Source organism: Ailuropoda melanoleuca, chromosome 10 (genome assembly GCF_002007445.2).
Source record: "Ailuropoda melanoleuca isolate Jingjing chromosome 10, ASM200744v2, whole genome shotgun sequence".
NCBI lineage: Eukaryota > Metazoa > Chordata > Mammalia > Carnivora > Ursidae > Ailuropoda > Ailuropoda melanoleuca.
This window is the reverse complement of record NC_048227.1, coordinates 100,593,127-100,621,125: the sequence shown is the minus strand read 5'-3', so window position 1 is coordinate 100,621,125 and position 27,999 is coordinate 100,593,127. Positions and strand designations below refer to the sequence as shown.

At 41.9% G+C, this 27,999-nt stretch overlaps 1 pseudogene; it reads left to right on the top strand.

Moving 5' to 3' along the window:
• The first annotated feature begins 2 nt into the window (after window positions 1-2).
• Window positions 3-22,745, top strand: LOC100463795 (annotated as a pseudogene).
• The last annotated feature ends 5,254 nt before the right edge of the window (window positions 22,746-27,999 follow it).

Below are 27,999 nucleotides of genomic sequence, written 5' to 3'. Positions count from 1 at the left end.
CCATGTCAGCCTCCTGCAATCTCTACCTGCAGGGTCGAACGAGCAAGATGGTGAGAGTCCTTTTCTTACTTTCTAAATTTAGATCAGCAGGAGAAAAGGTTTGTGGAACTAGTTCCTTGGGCTTAGCGACTCCGGTTACATTTGGTATCTGATCCATTTCTTCCCAGAGATGGTCTTTGTTCTCCTCTGTGTCTCTTACATTGTTTGTCATCTGTTGCTAAGGGGCATCTTGGAGGCCAACACCACAAAATTGGTGGGCAGGGGTCAAGCACTCAAAAGCTGCTAGAGCACCGGCCTCAAGAAGACTCCCAAGATAGAAGTTGGTCCCAGAACAGGGTAGACGGACACTAGGTCACCTGCCAACCTCAATGCAATGAGGTATACTCTAAGACAACACATAGTCCCCAACCCCACAGCATATCCCTCCCAGGTATCAGTGTGGCTCCAGCAGACCCCGGGCTTACATAAAGCCGTCAGAGTTTTCCTTTCACCTTGTTCCATGCTCCAAGAGCTTGGCTTTAGGATCAATGGGAATGTTCTCTTTGGTCTCCACCATCCAGAGGGTGCGCCTTGGTGGCCAGTCCAATAGACTGGGGATCCGAGCCCCTCTCTCTGTCCAGCTGTGCCAGCTCTCAGGGGTGTCTGTCTCGAGAGGTTCCAGCCCATAGGAACTTCTGTCATCTCAACCTTCACTGCTTGATTAGTGCTCGAGGGTCCCATTCCAGAAGCACCTGCCTGGTGTTATCGATTAGCAGGCCTGTAACTGGAGCCATCTCACATTCTTGTGGGATACTGCCCGTGCCTTTGCTTTCTCACACTCATTTTGGGAGTAAACTTTTGGATCATGGGGTCTGCATCATCTATGCTCTTCTCTGGAAGCCTCTTGCATCTTTGGTTAAGCCACTAAAAGGCTTATTAATTTGAGTTGCTGTCAACAGATCCTACTCACCAGACAATGGACCCTTTAAATTGGCTATATTTAAAAAAAAAGGGGGGGGGGGCTCTCAATTGCTTTATTAGTGTAATGGCTAGCCTCAGGGACTCCCCTGACAAGATAAAAGAACAGAAATTAGCCTCAAGACTTAAAAATAAATGTTCACACCCAAAGTAAATTCCCCTTCTTAAAATCCAGGCTCAATTGCCTGTTTTAACTTCCCCTTTCCTACAAAATTTACAGAGGTCATTCCGCCCTAATGTCTAGGCTCTAAGTATCCAGGATGCTCACATAAAAGTTGAAAGCCTGAAAATAAATCTAACAAAGCACCCGAGGCTGCCAGTAAGATTGGCCTAGCTCCTACTGCCCCTGGGCTCTGGGGTAAGGTTCTGCCTGCTTTGGGCATTCCCGTACAATGTCCTTTGCAGCTGTATCCTAGACCACCCCACTGTGAAAGAACTCGCATGCCCTGGACAGCTGAGATCTTTTATAAAATCCTTTTACCTCTATTTTCAAAAGACTCTACCCAATTTAGAGAGTAATTAGATAGATTACTTGACTAGATTCACAACTTTGTCTTCACTGAGAAAACAGATGACCAGAATTTCTCCTAGGCCCTTATACAAATGATCTGCAAAAGGCCAATGTTCAGGGAGTACTTGAAGCCAAGGGTAAATTTAGGACCCCAAAAAAAGCCTTTTGTTAAAATGCTTTATACATACCTTACAAAGTCATAAATCTCTTGGTTCCCATTTTAGTTTAAATTCTCCCTGATATAAAAAAGGAAATTTAGTTAAAAATATGGGCCAATCCCTTGATATTCAGGCTGTGATCCAGGTCTTTGGGGAATTAGGAACAACTGTCTTTCTTCTACAAACCTCTCCCAAACCAGAACTGCCAACTCCAGAAACGAGTTAAAGCCCACCAGTCTTTACCAACCTCCAAGCCTCACCTATTCCTATCAAAATGTTTGTACATATTATGAAAGATCAAGATATTGGAACACAATTGTTCTATACCTAAAAAAAATAAATAAATTTTAAACAGCAATTAATAGCAATTATCCTGAAAAGTCTAGAAAAAAAATTTTACATTCTTTCTCTGTCCCTTGAAATCATAAATCTTATGTCTTTGAAATATAAACACAATGTCCTAAGGCCGAAGGGAAAAAAAAAGAAATATTTAAATATTGGGCCTGTAATGTCCTCTCCACAAATATTAGAAACAAAATTAAGATTTTGTATCCTGTCTGTGGATTTTTTTGTGTGACCATGTTTATTGTAAATGTGAGATATTTTCTCTACCTCTGGATAGTATTGCTAAAATCAATTTGTAAAAGAGCCTTAGTTGATTTGAAGGCAAGCACTTGTAAGGACTGGCCATCCTAAAGCTCAGAAAGATAGAAACTAATCCAAATGTTTTTCTGGTTCAACTGATCTGGGACAATATTTGGTATTAAAACTAACTTAAGGTTGCTGGTTTAATTAAGGCAGACATGTGTTTAGAGTTACCAGCATTAAATACAAAACGTTTATTCTGCTTGTGTTTACTGAAAGTCAAATAAGTTCACGGTCTCTGTTGCAAAATCTTCCAGAGGAAAAAAAAAAAAAAAAAACCTTAGAATAATGGCTGACTTTGTCTGATGCTTCATCAAGTTTTATGGGTAGTCTAAGCATAACTGTTCAAAAACAAGTAAATTAAATAGATATAAACAAAAAGGCTTGTAGGTAAACTTTTAAATAGCTTCCAAAATCTTTGGTAACCTAAAATTTTAAAGTCTTATTAAGTTAAATGATGAGTCAGGTTAAGTTCATTGATTATCTAGATCATTTCCAATAAGATAAAATAAGGCAACATTACGTAAGAAACATGGCTTATCTACTATTTCTTACCATGCAGAAACTAAGGATAAATTTGGGTCCATTAATAATCATACTTTATGCTTTACTGAAAGATGAAAGACTGTACTATGGAAAAAAACCACATTCATATAAAAAATATAAATCTGCCAAACTAAAAAATTCTGACATGACAGTTCACAATTGCTTACTACTTGGTTTCCACTAGAAATTAAGGTTTCTAAGCATTAAGAATTCTAACAAATATAATCTAGATCACTGGAAACAACAAGGGAAACAACTCGGTATGTGAGGAAAATGGGATGTACTTTTGATAAGAAAAAGTATGAAGAATGAAAATACATATTTGTTGGGGAAAAAGAAAATAATTTTGTCCTGAAGTGGGACTGGTTATTTAAAGAGGGAAAATTTAGGACAAAATCTGAATGTAAAAAAGAAACTTGCAGAAGCTTTATGGAGAAACAATCTTCAGAAAGAAACTTTATGTGTGGTCACAACTGGGTATTTACCCCAAAGATACAGACGTAGTGAAAAGAAGGGCCATATGCACCCCAATGTTCATAGCAGCAGTGTCCACAAGAGCTAAACTGTGGAAGGAGCCGAGATGCCCTTCAACAGATGAATGGATTAAGAAGATATGGTCCATATATACATTGGATATTACTCAGCCACCAGAAAGAATGATTACCCAACATTTGCATCAACATGGATGGGACTGGAGGAGATTATGCTAAGTGAAATAAGTCAAGCAGAGAAAGACAATTATCATACGGTTTCACTTATTTGTGGAACATAAGGAATCTCAGGGAGATCCGTAGGAGAAGGAAGGGGAAAAACGAAGGGGGGGTAAACAGAGGGGGAGACGAACCATGAGAGACTATGGACTCCAGGAAACAAAATGAGGGCTTCAGAGGGGAGGGGGTGGGGGGTGGGCGAGCCCGGTGATGTGTATTAAGGAAGGCATGTATTGTGATGAGCACTGGGTTAGTTATATGCAAACAATGAATCATGGAACGCTACATCGAAAACTAATGATGTACTGTATGGTGACAAACGTATCATAATAAAAAAAGAATAAAGAAAAAAACTTTATGTGTGGTCAGTACTGGCTGAGATGAGGATAAATTTAAATAAGTAACTGAGTTTCAATATCAAAAGTACGCTGGTGCAACTTTTTCTTTGTTAAAAGTACAAAGTTCTCTTGAACTATTGGTCTGCTTTCAATAAGAAATTATAAACAAAAGTTTTTCTTTACAAGTTACCTGCATAAGAAATAATTCTTGTTTGCCAAAATAATTTCCTATGTTTATCAGCTCTGATTACTTAAGGAAAGTGAGTCTTAACTTAAAAGAGCTAAATTTTGCTCACAACTGTGTAACCTATATTTGCCTTTGAAATCTCGTACTGTCATTGTGGTTAAATGGATAATTAAATAGTTTCATAATGATTTGTGATTCTAGTTAATCAAATGTCCAAACCTTTTGATATTTCCAACATACTTCCCAAAATAAATTTCTAAAATAAAGTCTTTTCACCACACAAGCTGAGGTGTTCCAAAGAGTCCACAGAATGTTTCAAAGATTTTTTTTTTGAGAAATTAAAGTAATTAGGCTTATTTGGCATGTTAAATTACATGGGAAGCCTTGTCAAATGAGTGATATTGAATGCTCCTGCATTATACTTAGTAGATATGTTACTAAAATTAAGTGTTCTAAAAATTATATGAAACTCCTAGAAATATAAAGCCCTGCTATGTTATTACCCTAAAGCATATGTCACAAAAATAACCAAATTTCCCTGTCAATTGCAGTGTAATGAACTCTAATCGAATCTTCAACCATGGCCATTTTTAAGTTTTTTATCATTTACAGACGTTATACTTTTACTCAGATGCCTTTACAAAAGTTTCCTGCAAAAGTGCTGCATCTTCAATGAGATTCATGGAAAAAAACTGAGTACCGGTATCTGGTAACCTTCAGATCATAAAACTGAACAGGTAAAAATTTCTGGAATTAGTAGAAAAACTGGATTTAAGAAGAAGAATTAATAATGTGGAACTGAGTAAGTTGAGGAAGATAATGGCACTTTTTATGACTTTTGTTTGGAACACTGCTGACTTTTTAAAAATGTTTCATTTTTTCTTAAGATTTAAGAAAATTTCTTCTCTTAAACTGACTTATTATAATTTGATAAAATACACCTTTTTGAACAAATTGAAACATTTATCTGTTCCCCCGATCTGAACCCTCCAGAATTCAGAAACTTAGTGAGTATTCTTATATGTTCATGGCAACCTATTTATTTGCATAAGTTCAATAAGAATCTGTTCTCCTTATGACAGGACACCACTGGAAACACTGGTTGTATTACCAAAATTTTGACTGGAATGCCATATTTGAGAGAGACGTTGCATAGACTCGGATATGACCAGACAGCTATAGGGAACTAACGTTGACTTTATGGAGCCAATAAAGCTACCCTGGAAATACCAGCCTGGGACTTTGCTCACCGAGTTCCCAGCAGCAGGCCCACCACAGGCCTAACTTTGAGAATACTCCTGCACCACCTCCTGAAATGAGTTTGTCTCAACGGACCTACTGTCAGGACTAAGAGACTGGTTCAGTGAGATGAAACAACCTACCAGCTCGACAATTTTTTTTCAGGTAGGTTCCACGTCCAGCATGGAACCCAACATGGGGCTTGAACTCATGACCCTGAGATCAAGACCTGAGCTGAGATCAAGAGTCAGATGCTTAACCGACTGAGCCACCCAAGCGCCCTCCACCCCAACTCAACTTTTAATGTGTGAAACTGCAGGGAAGTTTCAGAGGAGGAACTGTAGGGGCTGAGGGTAGGCCAGCCCAAAATGGGCCACTGTGGCATGTGCATTATTCTGAGCTGAAGGCAATCGAGACCCTGAGGGCTCAAGAGAAACTGCCTACACAGAAGAATCCACGTTGGGGGTCTTTCCAGGAATAAGGGAAAATTTATCTGCTGAGATAAATTTTATCTGAGTGACTCATCTGTACAACAGGGCAACCATCTCATCACTCAACATCTGCACGTCTTCTCCCGCCCTGGGAAGTGCATTCCTTTCCTGGAAGTCCCAGACCCCTGACCCCTTCTCCTTAGTTCAGAAGGGCACATACATCTCATTTTGCCTGTCACCGGAATTTCCATGTCTGTGTGGATTCCCCTGGACATATGCTATTCAATTTGATTTTCTCTTGTTAATCTCTCATGTCAATTTGATTCTTAGTCCAGCTAGAAGGACCCCTGAATGAAAAGGAATTCTTGCACCCCTACAAAGGAAACAGCCTGGGGCACCTGGGTGGCTCAGTCGGTTGAGCATCAGACTCTTGAGTTTGGCTTAGGTTATGATCTCAGGGTCATGGAATCGAGCCCCACATCAAGCTTCGTGCTCAGTAGGGAGTCTGCTTGCAGGTTCTCCCCCTCTGACCCTCCCCTCTACTTGTGCATGCACGCACACATACGCTCCCCTTCTCAAATAAATCTTAAAAAAAAATGTTTCCTTAAATGTTCACAAGCAATGTGTTTAATATCTATTCAAGAATATAGTCAGGATGGTTAAGTTCTGTTAAAGTTTTAATAGCTGCTCTAGTAAAAGGTCTTCTCCCAAAGGAAGAAATTTCTACAAAGAACTATAGCAGCCATAAAGAATGGCTGAAAACTTTTCTTATGCAAAAATTTCGGGAATAAACTACCAGTGAAATTGATATGTTCTTTAAATGTTTTTTCCTAAAATGGGCTTATATCTATTTTCCTGAAATATGATGCACTTAGAGGAATTTTTGAACCAGTAATCAGTTAGATGAGCAATTTGGGAAATTTCTAAGACAAATACAAATGTAAACAGAAATTCACTGAGTATAGGAATATAAATTTCCAAGACATACTTAGAATAATCTTAAATCTGAGTGTAAAAAAGGGCAATTATACAATCACAAGAGGAACAGGAAAGTTCTGAACAGCCATCATAAATAAATCACATTGTACCGTCCACTTCCACATTACTTCCCCCTCCCTGTAGTCCATGCATGGAGAATAGTTCTGGAAAGCACTGAGACCAAGGAAATCCTCGGAACCAAACCAAACTGCTAGAGACTGGGATGATTTTAAGAGACTTTCTATCCACACTCACCCAGATCAAAGCTTCCTTATGTACTTCTTAGTAGAGAAGAACAACTGGACAAAGGTGTTTTAATAGTTATTTGATTAGGTGGCAGCAAACTGGCCATATCATACATCACAATGACCAAGCAATTACCCCAAATAGACACTTCTGATGCCCACACGCGACCGCCTGTTCTGCCATGGCTTCATAATTGCACATACACATGAAAAGTTAACTGGATTTTTTTTTTAATTTTTAAGGCCGTATCAAAACGGCTGCATTGTACTAATAAACACTTTGATGGGGTCGGTTTTCCTTTTTCTGTAAAGGGCACGATACTAAACATTTTAAGTTTTGCAAGCCATACAGTCTGTCTCTGCTGCCCTAGTGCAAAAGCTACCAGACATGTTATGCAAATGTGTGGCTGCATTCCAATAAAACTTTATTTACAAAAAACACATGGCAGGCCAGATCGTGCTCATGGGCCACAATTTGCTAATTCCTGTAACATGGCTGTGAGCAGAGTTATTATAAAAAATCATTAACATATATCACACAACTTATAAAGGAAAAAATCTTTGTAATTCATATCACAAAGGTTTACTCTTTCTAATATAGAGAGCTTCTAGAACTAAAGAAAAAGATCAGCAACGCAGAAAAATGGGCAGAGGAACAAACAGTTCATAGAAAAATATAAATGGTACTTAAACATATGGAAAAAAAAGCTCAATTTCACACATAAAGACAAATTAATTTGGAAGATGTTGCCAGATTTCCATTAGGGACTGGNTATATATATATATATATATATATGAGAGTAATGGTTCTCTGTAGCTTCACAGACAGAATAAATCACCCAACTTTTGGATTTTCTGCCAATCTGGGGAGGGAGAAATGCTATCTCAACACAGTTGTAAAGATAAACTGACCCTTTGACTTAGAAATCTCATTTTGGGACTCCACTCTCTAGACACACCTCTGTGTACCAAGACATTTATGGCAGACGGTGCTGTACATGACCCTAATGTCTAATCACGGGGAACTGGGTAAGTGAACCAGGGTCTGTCTAGTCACAGGGAGCTGGTTAAGTGAACCACGGCCTGTCCAGTCACAGGGAGCTGGTTAAGTGAACCACGGTCTGTCACCACAAGGGAGTATTAGGCAGCGACGAAAGAATGAGAACAGTCTCCATGTGCTGGCATGGAGTGAGAACACCATGAAGAGAAGAGAGCAAGCTGCGGAACAGGGCATACAGACTACTACTGCTTTTCCTAGGTAGAAGGTTATTTATATTTGCCAGTATTTCCACCAAAAAGCAGTAGAGAAACAAATTATTTTAAAACTGGTTACCTATAGAGATGGGAGAGGAAAGGCATGCATTTCTCAGTGGATTTCTTTTCACATCATTTCCATTTTAACTGTGCACATGTACCACTCGCCCAAGAATTCTATAATAAATGGGAGGAGGGAGACTCCATTTACAGTAGAAAACAGAAAGCAATCTGGAAAAAGCTTAACAATGTTCCTGAAAGACACAGAAAATTGGAAAAACTGGGGAGTATGGCAGATTATTTGCAAAAGTGACCACAATAAATCCTCCTCTATATGAACACCACCTTTGCAATGTGACTCTGACACTCCTCCAATGCATTAGGAAGTGAAGGCTCTTTTTCCACCTCTGGACTCTGGTCTTGTTTTCATGTGCTTGCCTTGGCCAACACAATAACAGCAAATGTGACAGAAGCAAAGGCATGAAAAGCACTTGCACATGGAGCCTTGCCCTGTCTTGTTACCAGGCTCGCCTCTGTAACCATTGAACCAGCCTGGGTTGGCCTCTGCAGATGAGGACATCCCACCCCAGCCAGCCGAGCAGCACCAGGTGACAGCCCAGCATTGTGGGGAGGCCACTCAAAGCTTATTCAGCCTCAGCTGGGCTTTCCAAATCACAGGAACCACCCACAGCCTACCCGCAGAACTTAAAAAAAAAAAATTCTGTCTCTGTTGTTTTAAGTTACTGAGTTTGGGGATACTTTCTTACACAACAAAAACTTAATTCATGCAAAGAACCTTCCGATGTTTTTAGATGGGAAGCCCGAGGATCAGCAAGATAGCAACTCTTTGTTCACTGATTTTAATAAAAATATGAACTTTTCCCCTGAAACAGAACTGATCCTAAAATTTGTTTGGCCATATGAATACACAAGAATAGGAAAAAAAAATTTTTTTTCACCAAAAAACCAGAGACTAGAAAAAGTAGAAAGTCCACAACCAGTCCCAAAGACATGTGTAACAGTAGTCTGCAGTAGTACACCAAAGCACTATGATGACATGTGCTGTTTCACAACAACGACTAGATCTCTGGGATCCCTACCTCATGCCTTATACCAACGTAAATTCCAAGAGGGACCAAATATTTACATGAAAGCAAGGAAGGGAGGAATCACCGAGTGAGTGCCCAGATTACAATCTTAGATAGCGTTTTTCATTAAAAGGAATCAGATACATAAAGAAATTGCCGATTTCAGGTTTCAAAGAAAAAAAAAACACAAGCACAAAACCCACACACAATATACAAAGATGGGCCTGGAACGTCTTTTCCTATTAGATATCAAAAGACACTAGCAAAACCTGCTATGACCGTATCAAAAGGACACAGGCTCCAACTTGCCTAGGAGCTTGCTGTCCAAATAAGGGACAATATAACCAACAATAAGGACAAGGATTGCAGTAGACTGAAACATCAAATATATTTAAATCTGTGAGTTCAGAATGATAAAAAATAATTGGTTACCATTATAGGATATAGGGAACCAATGCATTTTGACAACTGGTAAATACAGGTGAAAAAAACCCCAGACATTTATCCTGCCCCTCCTTTACAAACTGTAGCACTAATTAATCAAGTAACAGGTAAGAAGTTTCTAAGAAAACATTCCAGCTAATGCAAAACAGTGCAGCCACTATGGAAATCAATACGGAGATTTCTTTTGGGGGGGGCAGATGTCTTACAATATTAAAGCTACAACAACCATATGATCCAATAATTCTACTTCTGGATATTTATCCAAAAGAATTGAAATCTGGATCTCAAAGAGATATCAGCACTCCCATATTCACTGTAATGTTTTTCGCAATAGCCAAGTATGGAAACACCTAAGTGTCCTTTGACAGATGAATGGGTAAGGAAAATGTGATGATACATACATATATGATGGAGTATTATTCAGCTCTTAAAAAGCAGGAAATTCTGCCAACACGCATAAATGTGGATGAACCCTGAGGACAGCTAATAAATGAAATAAATGAAAAAGGAATAATAGAACTAGAACATCACTTTCAATCCCTAATAATTTAATGCATCTAAGCATAGTGCCTCCAAACGACAGCTGGAAATTATTTGCCTTCTGATGGAATACAATGCCAGTTATGAAATATACTTAAAAAAGAATTTCCATCTTATTGCCACTCTAGATCCTCATACCAATTTATAGGAAATATATAGGAATATATTAAACTACGCAATGAGAATGCAAAAAGAAAATCCAGATGTAGGAAGTTACAGAATCCATTTTCTCTAACAATTCTCGAAGACAAACACAAGACTGTAGGGAGAGGGGGTGGAATAGGGGAACCCATAAATTAAGAGATTTAGGAGATTGATCCCGATCACAATATACATAGAATTTATTTAGATTCTGAGTCCAACAAAATGCAAAAAAAGGTTATGATATGACAATGAAATATCTGAATACTTACGAGCTATGTGATATTTAAAAGTATTTAATTTTTAGGTGTCAAAACGGTATTGTGATTACATTTTTATTTTATTTTTATTTATTATTTATTATTTTTTATTATTTTTTTAAGATTTTATTTTTTTATTCGACAGAGATAGAGACAGCCAGCGAGAGAGGGAACACAAGCAGGGGGAGTGGGAGAGGAAGAAAGCAGGCTCCCAGCGGANGGCTCCCAGCGGAGGAGCCTGATGTGTGGCTCGATCCCATAACCGGGATCACGCCCTGAGCCGAAGGCAGACGCTTAACCGCTGTGCCACCCAGGCGCCCCTTTACTTTTATTTTTTAATAAATCATTTTTTAGAAGATTTATTGGGGGGAGAGAGCATGGGGTGCTGTGCAGAGGGGAGGGGCAGAGGGAGAGGGAGAAAGAAACTTGAGAGGACTCCATGCTGAGCAAGGAGCCAGACACAGGGCTTGATCTAACAACCCCCAGATCACAACCCTCCTTGAAACTGAGTCCGACACCTAACTGACTGTGCCACCCAAGTGCCCCTGTGGTTATACTTTTAAAGGACCACCCATCTTTAGAAATATACACTAAAATAGTCACGGATGAAGTGATAAAAGATCTGGCGTTTCTTTAGAAATTATGCAAGAGCAGGGGAAGTGGATGGGGTCTGGACCAAACAAGATGAGTCAACAGCTATTAAAGCTGGGTAATGGGGGGTGCCTAGGTGGCTCAGTTGTTAAGTGTCTGCCTTCGGCTCAGGGCGTGAACCCAGAGTCCTGGGATCAAGCCCCACATCAGGCTCCTCCGCTGGGAGCCTGCTTCTTCCTCTCCCACTCCCCCTGCTTGTGTTCCCTCTCTCGCTGGCTGCCTCTCTCTCTGTCAAATAAATAAATAAAATCTTTATATATAAAAAAAAGCTGGGTAATGGGTGCTTAGGCTTCATTATACTATTCTGTTTTTGAATATGTTTCCCATTCTCCATAATAGAAAAGACTTTTTAGAAACTATAAGAAGTACCAAAGGAAACCTTAGGAGAATTTGAAAAATAATCTTGCAGTAGAGGAGGACTTCAAATGTGAAACATAATCTTTAGTCCTTAAAGGGAGGGACAGAGAAATTTCTCTTTGCCCAAATAAAACATACCTGCCTTACCTGGCAAAAGCCAATATAAGATAAAAAATAAATGACAAACGGGGAAAAATATTTGCAATTCATATCACAAAGGTTAGTTCCCCTACTCTACAGACGGTACCTACAAATCAGTAAAAAAAAAAAAAAAAGGATGGCTCTAAAAAACGTAAAAACTCACTTATAAAACTAAACAAATATTAGTTTTCACCTCTCAGCATGGCAGAGAAACAAAAACGAAACTCATAACAACATCATATTGATGAAGGCGTAGGTTCAGGGAAAAGGGTTATTCCTGTAGTGCGGATGGAAGTAAGAGGCACTTCTGGTAATGTCTATCGAGACTACAAACACACATACTCTTGCTCAGAAATTCCACTTCTAGGAATTTATCCTCTAGAAATACACGATTGCAAAGTGGCGTGCATAAAAGGGTATTCACTGCAGTGCTGTTTACAACAGCGAGTATCTCCGCACAGCTGAAGGGAGCACCACGCTCCCGCAGAAAAGAACTAGGGTCTGCTTATTTTTCAGAGGTGCAATTATCTCCAGTGAAATGTGTTAAATAAGAAAATAAAGCAAGGAATACCATTTGTGTGAAAAAGAGGGAAATGCCTGTGCTTGTATGTGCACGGAATATCCTCTGTAAAGACAGAAAAGAAACTGGTAACCCAGTCCCCAAGGAGAGAAGCCAGCTGGCTGGGGGAGGGGACAGATAGGAGAGGAATTTCCAGCCTCATCCCCTTCGCACCATCTTAGTGGTTTGTTTTTTTAATTAACATAAACCTATTGTCTGTTCAGCAAAATTAAAAATTGAAAGCACCGTTTTGTACCGCCATCTAGGAAGCTCAGAATCCTGCTGACAATACCACCGCCCACTAGGGAACACTTCCTTGGTTGTAACAAAGCACAAAAGGCTCCAAAGTGGAACTTACAAGAGGACTGGGAGGCGGACAGAATCAGGACGAAAGGCTACATCTTCCTGGAGCTCTCATTCTGAGTGCTGTTACTTTCGCTGCACAAAAATATACACATAAGACATTTGCAACAATAGCAAAAGCAATGCAATGAAGTTTAAAAAAGGAAAAGTTCAAAAGTGTTCTCCTCCTCCTGCAAAGGGCACAAAGTGCTAACAGATTTGAAAGTAGCCTTCAAAAATGTCATGCATTTGGCACACGTGTTTGCACACCTGAGTACCGATTAGAACCACAGTACCTATGTTCCTCTCCACTCCACGTTTTACTGAATTTTCGGACTGTTCATATCGGCACATCTACCTTGTTCTCTATCAAGGTTACTAACCCACTATGCAACCTCCAGGGCAAAGCACATGAAAACCTACTTAGCTGTGGCTAGGAACGTAACTTTACCACCACCCTAAATTAAAACAGTTTTGTTTTCCCTGATTGTTGAAGGAGACGTGCCTTGTAGCAAAAAACGGAGAGAAAAGTGTAAAAAAAAAAAAACAAAACACCGGTACCCCAAATCCCAAAGACGACTGGCTGAAAACTCACTCCCAGTAACAGGGTCTGTGTGTTGACAATGGTTTTCATTCCCCCCATGAAAGGGAGAGTTAATGTAATCACTGGCAACATGGCGATGATGTGCGGACTTTGGAGCCAGACCACGCAGGGTCAACTCCCTACTCTACCATTTCAACAGCTTGGCCAAATCCCTTAAAGTCTGTCTCAAATTCCTCCCAAATAAGATAAGGATAACAGCATGTGCCTCGTGACACAAATGATAAATGAAGTCATAAATGCAAAGTGCTTAGAATAGTGACTGGCACAGAGGGCCCAGTAAATGTCAGTTATCATGACCTTTGGGTTTTTTGAACATTACGTATACATTCTCTATTGGGCTGAAAGTTGTTGCATAACCATGTCCTCTTTCCAGCCCACCAAGCGGTCTGAATTAACCTTGGGGTTCAAGACAAAGAGCTGAGTACTGGGTTACTTATTCCCACAAAAGGTGTTTCTGTAATCTGTTACTTCACCAGATCTTGTGAGGACCAGCCCCACCTCCCAGCAGGGTCAATTACCCCTTCACACACACCCCCACCCCCACCCCCATGTATATGCAGACCATTCTCATATGTGTGCAGGTAGAGCTATTACAGCAATGCTGAGAATGGTCTGCAGGGAGTCTCTCAACCCCAATCATTTGCAAAAATAATAATGAAAATTTAATAAGAAAACCAATTCTAAGATAAACTGGCAAAAGTCGATAGTTCCTCTGTAAATAATAACTTGATAAAAAATACAATTGGGAGGATATTCCCAATAGCCACAAAAACCAAACTAGAAAGCACAAGAGAGAACCACAGGCATGAAGAACCTTAGTGAAGAAAGTCATATCAATAAATCACATCATGTTCCTGAGAACAAAGGGATAACACCATAAAGATGTCAGTCTATAAATACACCACAGTTTCATCCGAAATCCCAAGGGGATATTCTGGGAGAAATTACAAATAAACTCATCCCAAACATATTGTGATCACTTTAAAAAGGACACCTGAAACATACTATGACTTCAGAAATACAGAATGACAACACCTTATTTTTAGCACTTTAAAGCCACAAACAAAAAGCAAGGACCATGTTAAAATCTTTCAACATTTCATCTGGCTCTTTAATACAAACTCAGCATAGTTTCCAAAGTGGCACAAAGTACCTTGAAATATTTATTTTCCCCATGAGAGTGAAAACTGTTCAGATTAAACTGTTCTGTAAAATAAATTCCTGTTTCAGCTCTTAGCCCCTTTCATCCAGTGCTAATGATCATGGTGGGCAAGTTCTACTTAGCCCTTTACTATACTGATTAGTACTTTGTGCTAAGTACTCCAACAATCCCACTTGGGGGGAAAAAACATTATCTCATAAAAGTTAAGAAGAACAGTCAACACAAAGGAATCTGTCAAAATACTGTATTATATTCAGTGCCTTAAGGTCCTCACGTGAACTGAAATTTCCCCTAAAACCAGTATTTCTTAAACAATACAAAGACTCTCAGAGGGCTCGCTTGTGCACAGGAAAGGGGATTTACACTAACATGCAGTCTTCGCTGTTACCTGGAGACCTCGCGGATAAACTGTGAGACACTGAACCTATGTATGCAAGGTGCGAAAATAATCGTGTGCCCTAGAACTTCAGTATCATTTTCTTGGTATAACCTGAATCCACTGAGGGCCTTAGAAGGATTAAACTATTAAAAGTGGAATGAAAGAGGCTATAGTACAGACCAAAAAAAAATACAAAAGATAAAGACTAGTATGTTAAATGAATAAGTCACACATCAAATTGCAGTAGTTAAAATAACAAAATTAATCAAATCACAGGAGAAGGCCACAGCGGAGTAACTGGTACCAGACTTTCCCTCTTACCATATACAGCTAGAAAACTCCACAAAACACATGAAACAACAGTTTCCAGATATTGAGCAACAGGGCAGCAGAGGACAGTGAAGTCAGAGAGAAGGGAAGCAGATGAGGTGAACCCCAGGAAGCCTCCAGCTTTCTGCCTGGAGACACCTTCTGACCCAAACACTAAGAGAAGAATCCAAGCATAAAACCCCAAAGCAGGAAGCACAGGTCCTGCTAAGGTGAAGAGACACTGAAATCAGAACTCCAGGAGGCTCAGCAGCTGAGGACACACTCTCCAAGCAGCTACCCAGAGAAAAAGCTCCAGAAGCTGCACACAACAGGGTAATACTCTTAAGACCAAACAAACAACTCCAGGGGAGCTGTGGGCTGAGAAAAGCTCAGAGGTCAGGCAGAGCTGGATGTTTTTCCGAGCCAGAGTGGAGAAGCTTCACTGAACGCATCCAAAGCATTCAAGGTAGAGACCCCAGCAGGGCTAGGGTAGGGCTAAAGGCACCTTAGGGGGGCACCTGTGTGGCTCAGTCGTTAACCGTCTGCCTTCGGCTCAGGTCGTGATCCCAGGACCCTGGGATGGAGCCCTGCATCGGGTTCCTGCCTGGGAGCCTGCTTCTTCCTCTCCCACTTCCCCCTTCTTGTGTTCCCTCTCTCGCTGTCTCTCTCTCTCTGTCAAATAAATAAATAAAATCTTAAAGTAAAATAAAATAAATATAAAAAAAATAAAGGCACCTTAGCATAAGATTACTCTGGACCCTCCCCCCCCAACAGAACTTAGAATAAGTCTTGAAAAAACTGGACTGATTTATAAGTAACTTAAGTGCCTACCAAACACACCTTAACACCCTTCAAAGGGAGAACACAAAATCCAGACACTCAGCAACATGCTGACACAATGCCCATTATTCAACAAAAAAATTAATAGACAAGCTAAGAAAGAGAAAAATGTGACCCAGGACAAAAACATCAGTCACTAGAAATACACCAGGAAATGACAGACATAATAAAATTGGCAGACACTTTAGAACAGCTATTATAGATATGTTAAAGGACTTAAAGGAACATATGATTATAATGAGAAAAATGGATGTTATAAAAAAGATCCAAATGGAATGACCAGAGGTGTAAATGCAATTTTTGAAATTAAAAAATTTACTGGATGGGCTCAATGGATAATTAGACATTCTAGGAGAAAAGTTCAGTGAACTTGAAGAAACAGCAACAGAAAGAAAAGCAGCTCTGGAACATGGGCAGAGCCTTCGTGGCCTGTGAAACAGCCCCACGCAGTCTAACACACATGTGCCCCAAGGGGGCAGGGAGGCAAATATGGAAATTTCTGAAGAAGTAATGGCAAAAACTTTCCAATTTGATGAAAACAGTAACCCGCATATTCAAGAACCTGAGTAAATCCTCCCCGACACACACAAAACCACACAGACATTATAATCAAATCATAGAACATCAGCAATAAAGAGAAAAATCCTAAAAGCAACCACAAGAAAAAAGAGATACATGACCTACAAAGAACCGAGAGCGACCCTAGACTTCCCACCAGAAACAACACAAGTCAACGTCCATCTTTCAAGAGCTGAAAAATAACAAAGACTATCAACCCAGAATTCTATATACAGCAAAAACATCCCCTAGAAATTACTGGTGAAATAGAGGCATTTTCAGACAAACAAAAGCTGAGAGAACTTATCACCACAAATTGACACTGCAAGAAATGTTAAGGGCAGCTCTTTCACCGAAGGAGAATGATACCAGATGGAAACCTGAATGTGTGTGCACATTTATTTTTTAATATTTATTTATTTATTTTAGAGAGACAGAGAGTAAGTGGGGGGAGAGGCAGAGGGAGAGAGTCCCCAGACTCCCCACCGAGCGTGGAGTCCACCGCAGCTGGATCCCACGACCCACGAGATCATGACCTGGGCCCAAACCAAGAGATGGACACTTAACCGACTGAGCCACCCAGGTGCCCCAAAGACTTAGAATAAGTCTTGAAAAAACTGGACTGATTTATAAGTAACTTAAGTGCCTACCAAACACACCTTAACACCCTTCAAAGGGAGAACACAAAATCCAGACACTCAGCAACATGCTGACACAATGCCCATTATTCAACAAAAAATTAATAGACAAGCCAAGAAAGAGAAAAATGTGACCCCAGAGAAGCTGGAATATCAGGTCCTGGATCTACCTTCCCACCGTCCACAACTCAGACACTGATCTACCTTCCCACCGTCCACAACTCAGACACTGAACACGTGAAACAATTGTTTTCAGGCCGTGGGCAACGGGCAGCCCAGGACAGTGCTCCCTGAGAGGGAGAAGAGGTCAGCCCAAAATGGGCTGCAGGGACTGCCGGCTGCAGGGAAGGAAGGAAGCCCAGGCAAAGCCTGTCATCTCTCCGCACTGAGGACTCCAAGACAGGACTGGGGGAGGGGGGTGGCAAAGAGGGAGCGGAAACAGCTGCAGAGAGACTGCATTCTGGAGATCTGCAGAGGTGCCCATCCTCGGAGTTTCCAGCTGAGTACTCGTGAGCATGTGCACGCAAGAAAACCGCCCAACCACAGAAGAACCACAGAAGCAGCAGGCAGAACCGTCTCCAAAGTTCACCCAGGGCTGGAAATAGCTAGGGTTCCCACTGGCCACAGTGGAAAAAGCTTGCGATACAGGACTTTGGATAATTATTCAGACAGGTATCCGCTCAGTGATGGGGAGAAAACAGCCTGGAAGGCTGTTCTCACCTCATCCTGCAAAACTTAAAGCAAGCATCGAAAGGATCAAACGGTTTCCAAGTAACTTCACTGCATTCCAGAAGACAGCTCAAGAAAGTTTTCAAAAATACACAATTATCTAGCACCCACAAAGATGCATGTTTATACAACATCATGAATGTATCGAGGCCACTGAATCATACATTTAAAAACGGCTAAAATGGTAAATTTTATGTTTATGTTACTGCAATTTTGAAGACTATACAAATTAATAAAGATGTACAATTGGGGGGAAATGAATGGCCCCCTAATTGCACTTTTCTTCCTTCTATGGATTAGCCCTTCTGTAGCTGACAGCTGGTGCTAAGACACGTTCACAGCAGCCAGTGGCTAGCAGTGCTGGGCTTGAAAAGTCAGAGGAACAAAGACAGGCTCTCAAAGAGGTCAACAGAAGCTTTAAAGCGGAGTAAAATACTTTCAATACAGTCAACAAACATTGTAAAGCATATGTGATAAGCTTCCCTGTCAATGTTTAATTTAGGGCATTTGTGGGAGTTACTAGCAAGTACTGGGCCTGGGCTCCAACTTCAAAAGACAAAGAAAGAAAGGAAGGGTTTAGGAGAGGGAGGAGAGAGGAGCCTGTGTGGCTCAGTGGGTTGAGAGTCCTGACTCTTGATTTCAGCTCAACCTTGATCTCAGGGTCCTGGGATCAAGCCCAGTGTTTGGCTCTGCGCTCAGTGGGGAGCCTGCTTAGGATTCTCTATCTCTGCCCCTCCCCCCTTAAATAAATAAATAAAATAAAATCTTTTTTTTTTTTTTTTTAAAGATTTATTTATCTGACAGAGAGAGAGAGAGAGCAGCAGAGGGAGAGGGGGAAGCAGACTCTCCACTGAGCAGGGCACCCAAGCCAGGACTCGACTCTACCCAGGACCCCAGGATCATGACCTGAGCTGAAGGCAGATGCTTAATCGACTGAGCCACCTAGGCCCCCAATAAAATAAAATCTTAAAAAAAACAACAAACAACAACAACAACAAAGAAAAAGAAGAAACTCTCGGGGAACTAGACCGATCACCTGCATCTGACCCCCAGGCCCACTGGGACAAGGCTCCCCAAGTTCCGCTTTCTAGCCATTCCAGGATTTTCAACCTGTCCCATCTCCTCCCATCATCCTCACTCATCTCCAAGTATTCCTTTGCCCAAAGTTTCTCTTAATTTAAGAAATTACAATTTTAAGAAAATTGGTCTGTGTTCACAGTGTCTGCTTCACCTGCTCCTCACTCTTCAAGCCTCAGGTGGCAAGTTTTGCCAGCTGGGCCCCTGGCATGACTCCGGCCAAGGACACCAGCCATGTTCCCACAGCTCCCCCCCTGCACCCTCCTCCCTGCTGGCCTCCTGGCCGCACTTGACTCTGCTGTCTACTCCTTCCTTCCTGAAACCTTTTCCTCCCTCTGGCTTTGCGCACGTGCCCACCACTTCCTCCCTTTCTGCTGTCTGTCCTCTTTCAGGCTCCCTTTGCAGACAGGCCACCCGTAAATGTTCATGCTCCACTCCCCCATGCTCTCCTTACCCTATACCCACCCTGACTTCATCTGCCATCTGTATACTGATGAACCCCAAATCTGTACAGACCTTCCCTCTTTCTTTACATAAGTCCCATTCATCTCTCAGGTCCCAGTTTAGACTCCACTTATGGGAAAGCACCCTAAGACCTCTGGGATCTGTTATGTGCCCCTTCTGCAGACTGCTGCTGGGTGGGCCTACGCGGTACGTCCACATCACTATATTTACACCACACTATTTTTGCTTGTTAACTTATCGGCATTCTCTACTACACTGTAAGTTCCTTCTCTATCTTGTTCAGCACAGCACCTGACGGCAGTCACTCAAATAGATGTTAGATGGATGAATTATTAACCCATTTATCACATAGCAGAGTAGCTATCTCCTAACAGGTGTTTAGACATTCAAGCTAATGAATTCTCTGCATTTCCAAATAAATCCAATCGCCCTATTTCAGTGATGAAATTACAGAAGGTGCATTTTTCTTGAGATGAAAAACTTCATTAGTCCAGGTTTACTGCTTCAGCTAAAAGAACCAAAAACCAATACTTTTAACAGGCAATCATAAATCTCTCAAGTTTATAAAGTAAACATTATCTTGTAAAATGTCAATGCTTATCCCAATCATTTCTTAATTACTTTCCCAAAACTCTATCATAGTTTTGGAGAAGAATTTTCCCCCAATCTCCTAGGTTTTCCAGCTCAATGCCATCAGAGGCAATTCTGGGATGCAGGAGAATCACTGAAGCTGACAGTGGGCAACCAGACTGAAGCTAAATGGTGGATATGCATTCAGTGGTCATCAAATGTCACAGGCAGCTACCACTGCCAGGCCTGGTTCCAGGTAGGTTCAGTGGTGAAAAGCACAACCTCGCATCCACCATCCCTCGGAGCCTGTCAGTGGGAAGGACAGCCACTCAGCACATAGGGCAATTCCAGCTGGTGCTAAGTACAAGGAAAGAAGCTGGGTGATGTGATTGAATAACGGGCTGGCGGAGAGCTACTTTATGGTGTTTGGGGAAGGTCACTTTGAGAACGAAAGACTGAGGGAGCTGGCTTGTGAGGAACAAGGAAGGAGGAGGACGTAAGGCTAGGTACGGCAGGAAGGAACAGCAAGTGCAAAGGCCCTGGTGAAGGCCTAGTCCTGCTAAGTGTAAACACACCAGAGGTCAAATAATACAAAGAAGAGTTTTTAAGATCAACACCTTATTTTTAGCATGACTTCCCTGACGTTTCTATGCAAAAACAAAAAAACCCAAAAAAAACAAAACAACAAAAAACCAAAAAAACCACTAGCATTCAGGAGGAAAAAGGGGATATTGTATATATAACCTATGCTAAAACACACTGAAGAGCAGATTACAGGAATTGAGACCTACTAAAACCAGAGCAGAAGATGCAGGCTACGTCACATCAGCTCCCCTGCTCCTTCCTGGGCCCGGGGAAGAAATTATTAATCTCCCAGCAGAGTTTGTACGTGGCCTCTGTCCTCAGCAATGTCCTCCCAGCAGCTCCCGCTTGCCCCCTCTGTCCTGAACGCTCGATCATCAAAATGGATGAAATTTTTTAAAAATTTATTTTTCACAGTCCTCCTTTGGTAAGTATTACATACCTTCCTGGTTTCAAAAAGAGTACACTGAAAATATAACTCATTAAAAAAAGTCTCTCCTTAATGATGCCAGGTCCTCATCATAACCATCATAACCATGATTATTGTATAAAGTAAAAGACACTGAATATTGAGTTTCTAGGCCTCAGTTTTCAAACACGAAAAATGATAGGGTTAGACTAGATGACCTGCGAGTCCCTTCGGGCCTATTTAGAGAATTTAAGTTAAATATTTTACATTGGCAGGTTCTCTTACATGACTGCCTGAGAGTCGCCCTATAAGAACCAACCACCCCGCCCTGCTGTTCTCCGCCATCTGCTCAGTGGCCGCGAAGCAGCCACCATGCGGAGTGCATCTCCATCCACGCTGGCCAGGCTGCGGTCCAGATCGGCAGTGGCCGCTGGGAGCTCTGTTCCCTGGAACACGGCATCCAGCCCGATGGCCAGATGCCAAGTGACAAGACTACTGGGGTTGGAGAGGACGCCTTCAACACGGTCTTCAGTGAGATGGGTGCTGCCGCGCACGTGCCAGGGGCAGTGTTAGCAGACCTGGAACCCAAGGTCACCGAGGAAGCTTGCACTGGCGCCACCGCCAGCTCTCCCACCCTGCACCGCTCATCACAGGCAAGGCCGCTGCTACTGATAACGGCCCGAAGGCACTAGACACTGACAAGGAGATCGGGGACCTTGTCTGGAGCCCAATTTGGAAACTGGCCAACCAGGGCACAGGTTTTCAGGGCTTCTTGGTTGTCCACGGCTTTGGAGGGGGAACTGGTTCTGGGCTCACCTCCCTGCTGATGGAACGCTCTTTGTTGATTATGGCGAGAAGTCCACACTGGAGTTCTCCATTTACCCAGCCCCTGCACCCCCCCCCCCACGCTGGGTTTCCACAGCTATAGTTGAGCCCTACAACTCCATACTCATGACCCACACCACCCTGGAGCGCTCTGATTGTGCCTTCGTGCTGGACAACGAGGCTATTGAGGACTTGTCGTAGAACTTCCATACTGAACGCTGAACCTAGGCTACCCCGAGCAGCTTGATCCGGTCACATTGTGCCCTCCGTCCCTATTGCCCTCAGAATCGATGGAGCCCAAATTCCAGACCAGCCTGGTGCCCTATCCCCGCATCCACTTTCCTCTGGCCACATATGCCCCTGTCATCTCTGCAGACAAAGCCTCCCACGAACAGCTTTCTGTAGCAGCGCTCACCAATGCGTGCTCTGAGCCAGCCAACTGGAGGGTGAAGTGGGCCCTCCCCACGGCCTGCTGCCTGCTGTACCGTGGCAGTGTGGTTCCCAAGGATGTCGGCGCTGTCACCGCCGTCATCCAGACCAAGAGCACCACCCCATTTGTGGATGAGGGGCTCACTGGCTTCACAGGCGGCGTGAAGGACCAGCCTCCCACCGGGGTACGTGGTGGAGACCCGGCCAAAGTACAGCAAGAGTCGTGAGCGTGCCGAGCACGGCCACTGCTGAGGCCTGGGCTCGCCTGGACCTCAAGTCTGACCTGATGGACGCCACGCGTGCCTTTGTTCACTGTACGTGGGGGAGGGCATGGAGGCAGGAGAGTTTGCTGAGGCCCGTGAGGACATGGCTGCCCTTGAGAAGGATTATGAGGTGGCTGGTGTGGATTCTGTTGAAGGGGAGGGTGAAGAAGGAGAGGAATACTAATCTCTGATCTGTGCGCTAAAGTTAATTTGTACACAGCAGTGTATATTCTCATATACAATTACCGACCTACGCTTTAAAACACAACACTTGGTTACAGACCCAAGTGGTCCATTTCTCTTACGGGTTTGAATAAAGTATCCCCTGCCCTAAATGAAAAAAAAAAAAAGCTTTATATTAAAGTATTTCAAGAACACTACTATACTTAAATGAAATATACAGATCTTTAAAATTAAACTACTCAAAATGCTGCTTTTCCTTCAATATCAATACACACACAACTGGGTTACATGAGGAACATGGGTGCCTGCTCTAATCTGCCATTTGGATGAAGAGCAGTATTCTAAACCAGGACTTATTTTTAACAGTGGTTCCTCTTTAGGACAATTTCTCTTCTAGATTTTTACAGCTAATATAAAACCACAAAAGTAGAGCTGGTTTTTACTGTATCACAAGCCTAAGGTAGTAAAATAAGACTGCCAAAGTTATTAGCCAAATAAAGCACAATGCAAAGAGCTAACTTCGAGTTTCTTACGCCAAAAACAGAACGAATCAATCATACGTGGTCAAACGAAGAAATTTAGACTACACAGCAACCAAGAGACAGAAAAAGTTTAGAAATAAGGGACTCATAACATCTGAAGACTGAGAAGACAGGAAATCTCCATGACCAGGTCCCAAACAAGGCACCTTCTACGAGGCATGAAATGTACCTCTGACCAGATTTCTGCCAGCTTCCTCTTTTTCCCCTTCCAGTTGGTCCTTCCTGCAAATTAATAACATGACCAAGAGAGAAAACCAAGTGGATGAGGAAAGGTGCAGCTGGATTAGCAACCCCAGGACCGAGGCACTGCACACACATCCTTACTTAATTTTCACAACAGCCCTATGGTAGCAACTGACTCAGCTTTGCAGGAGAAACAGCAGCTCACACCAATTACACACACTGAGAACCTGGCCCTGAGGTCAAATGACAGGTAAGTGGAAGAAGTGGTATCTAAACCCGGTCTCTGCCCTGCACCTTCCAGACCTGCACCTTCCGTGATATGGGAGCCCCTGGACTGACCTTCCTGCCGTGCCCTTCCCTCTCACACAGCCACCCCTGCACAATGCTGCAAAGCCCCCTTGATAAAACAGGCATCACTCACACATCAAAAACCAATGATACCCCATCACCTAAGAGCAAGTCCAAATTCATTCCCTGGCATTCAAGATCCTCCATAATCTAAAAACATAGGCCTAGCTCCCATTCCATAATACCAACCCCTCCCCGGCCCCCATGACTCTTTCTCACTCAGTGGGACACCATCAGGATCAATGACATTCATGCCCTCTTCTTCCCTCTTTACTGGACCAACTCCCCCCCACCGTTTGTTAAGGTTTTCATCCCTCCCTCTTGTGAGTCAGGTAAGGTAACCCCATATCTAGCCTAGGCCAGGGTTTCCCAGTGGTGACGCAATTTGTATTTGGGCAAGGGGAGGATGATTCTTCACACTCTTTGAGACCTTTTGCACATCAGAAGTTTAACATGCCTGCACAATTACAGATGAGGAACCCTAGCCCAGAGTGATTAATCGGCCTGTGGTCAAAGAGCAAGAAAGTGGTGAAGCCAGGATCTCCACCCAGGGCTGTTTGATGCAAAGCCTGGCCTTTCCAGCACCCCCGAGGGGCTCCTGGCTCCCACTCAAAAAATCATCTACTGAGTATCTGCTACTCATTGCCCGCAAGAATATGAAAAGGAGCAAGGAAGAGTCATTGTCCTCCACGGCTAATAGGAAAGAGATACAGGGCGATCAAGAGAATGCACCAGGAAAACAGAGGCAGCACGGTGGGCAGGGAGGGAGGGGCTAACAGGGAGGGCACAAAACAGAGGAAGCAGGGGAGAGGGTGTTCTGAGCTTCGGTGAGGTGGTCTGTATCTTTCATTTTCGTATTGAGTGTGGTCTTGTGCAGCTGTTTATTTGTTTTTAACAACACTAAAACCATGAGGTCCTCAAGGACACAGACTATGTGTGACTTGACCTTTTTTATACCCTCTAAGGTAAACCTAGTTATTTAAGTCGCAAATTCTAGTAAGCAAAGAACATAGGCTAAGCTGAAATGCAGAGAAAGATTCGTGCCATCACCACCAGGAGAATCTATTTTTTTTTCACAGGATTAAGTCCACCCTTACTTTTCGGGTAGAAGAAAGGACTACTGCAGAAACTGTAACTATCAAGTTCCCCCCACTTGAAACATCTCTAAATTTAAAAAGCTATACCATTCTCATTTATAAAACAGAAAAAAAAAATGGTGCTGCATTACTTTAGTAAACTACATTGTTTTTCAGATAATTGCCTAAAACCCATTTTCACTGAAAATGTCACAAATGCACTTCTGATTATTGTTTAAATCATGATACGGCCCTACTAAGACAGGGATTTACTCAAGGCAGCTGGTCAAGGTAGGAGAGTAAGGAACAAACACTGAATTCAGAATGTCCCATCAATTCTCCTCAATGGCCATGGGTCCAGGAGAACCACAGTCCAAGCTACGCAATCTCAGGTAACCAGCCACAAATCTCAACCATGAGAGGGTCATGCAGCCTGTACCCCCTAGAATCACATTCCCAGATTCGCCCATGCACTCCGCGCTCTGTGCAAAACATGTTGCATGTGTCACCTGCATTTAGCACGCTACTCCCTCATATCCATACCACGACGGTCCTGAACCCTGTTTATATAGTTGTACTTACGGCTGTAGCGAGACACTGAATTATAATTGTCTTTCACCCAAGACTGTGAAAAAGGAGTCATTTTTCTAAGAAAATTAGTTGAATGTTTGGAGGAACGTTGACAAAAAGGAAGTTGGTAAAAAGTTTACTGTCAAAGTAAGTATAGCTGAGGCAACAGTTAAGACAAATGGGAAATCATATTTTTTAAAAATCTAGAATTCTGTACTTACAAGGCTTTCAAATTGTTTTTAAATTCTTTAAGCTCTTTAAAAGAAAATAAAAATGGAAATCATAAGCAATGCATGCTGAGATTATACAAGATGGATCGCTTAGAACTCCAATCAGACCTTGGCTTTCTATCACGGGATTGATAAATAAACGTGGATTTATGTACTCTTAAGTTAAAATAAGATGGTATTTTCGTTCTTCACTTTCATCAACTGTTTAACCAACTACAGGTATCACTTGGTGGTCATATCCAATGTAATAAATGACTATATAATCCCATTTTTCCCTAATCCTAAACATCGGCCCATTGCTGGCACCACCTAAACCGCCCAGGAAAGCTTTAGAAGGCCTTGTCTGCTGAGGATTCTGTTACGGGCAGTGAGTCAACCAGAGGAAAGCAACGCACATATTCTAAAACCTGTGGTATGTGAGCTGTAGACACACTACCCATGGCCAAATTTGCTTTAAATTAACACTGGCAGATTCACACAAATGCCAACCAATCATTTTAACCATCACCTAAGCATCTAGCTAACTAGAAGACACAGTCCTTATCTTAATGCATATCAAGCCATATAAATACAGTGAATTATTAACTTATGAATATGTTTACAGCCCTCCTACCATCAGACTGGGTATTTCAAGATATTAAGAATTTATTCTCAATTTTTAAGTATGATAGGAATAATTGTTAGGTTTTTTAAAAGTCTTATTTGGGGAGGTATATACTGCAATTTTTTTTTAAGATTTTATTTTAGAGAGAGAGAGAACATGAGCAGGGGGGAGAAGCAGAGGGAGAGGGACAAGCAGACCCCACACTAAGCATGGAGCCTGATGCAGGGCTTGATCCCACGATCTTGAGATCATAACCCGAGCTGAAATCAAGAGCTAGACGCTTAACAGACTGAGCTACCCCGGTGCCTCTATACTGAAATATTTATCAGGAAATAATACAACTGGAATTTGCTTTAAAATAATGAAAGAAGAGGAAAATGGGTGAGGAAGGTTTAAGAAAACCATCAGGAGTTGGTAGCTGTCGAGGCTGGTGAAGGGTACACAGGGGGTTCACTGTACTATCCTTCTTTTGCCTATGTTTGGAATTTTTATAAATAAAAAAGTTAAAAATATTGGATCATGCCAAACTTCTTAGACAATATCTTAAAAATCACAGACATGAAGTTTTAAAGCACAGATAATATACAATTTCCCTAATATATTTCATACCCCCCCACCAAAAGAAAAATCACTCATGGAACCAGGAAAATAAAGATTCATTGAATCTTGAAATCCTAAGCCAGGACGGTGCCATTTCTTCTAAGCTTGTGAGAACATTCTGACCCAATTCTCAGTGTTCCCGTTAGTTTCCTACACTACTGTTCTCAAAATTGCTGAAGCTTCAGAAAGTTGACTGCGTTAGCAAGCAGTGATTCCAGTCAGAGGAAGAAAGACGCTGGTTTTAACTGGTTATAAATATTTTTATATCTGTTGAAAATCTGTCAGTCTGGAAATATTTTAGTTATTGTCTGGGTGAACACCAATTAAGTCGACAGGATGATGACAGCCAAACCAACTATCCTTTACTCCAAATAAGCAAGTGGCCTGATAGGTCTATGCATTTGCTCTCAGTATAACCCAGAGACACCTGAGAAGTTCTATCAGATAGCATCTAAAATCGAGTGTGCTCGAGATTGAAATTTCATTTAAAAGCTATTTTCAACTGACTTGACTGGGACAGTCTTCATATATAAAAGGATAATTTATTTCAACTCTGGTGTGATTAAGGTACAGTTACATTAGTTTCAGGTGTACAATACATTGATTCAGCAATTCCACACAGTACTCAGGGCTCATCACCAGAAGTGTGCTCTTAAAATATAAATGCTTTTTTTAAAAAAAGGATAACCTATCAATCCTTTTTTATAGCTCTTTCACTGATTGGCTTTAACATTGCATGAAGTTTTCCTGGTGCGACTATAATTAAATACAATCAATTAAGTTTCAAGAAGAGATACAATAAGACTTGAGTCCAATACAAAAGTGAACAGAGAATTAACTCCCCAGTTAGCTTTGGCCAATAAAGGCAAGCTTGATTCCTTTAAAAAAAAAAAAAAAAAAAAAAGAAGGAAATAACGAAAAAGATAAAAGCCAGGGGTTTTGCATCTCACTGGGAATGAATGTCACAGGCCTCATTATCATCCCCCATAGGACCCCAGACAGCCAGGGCACCACTGCTCTTCCCCGCATGCATGCTGCTGGGCACGCTGCTGGGATGGGGAACAGAGCTCGGCCTCAGCAATCAGGGATCCAAGTGGCACGC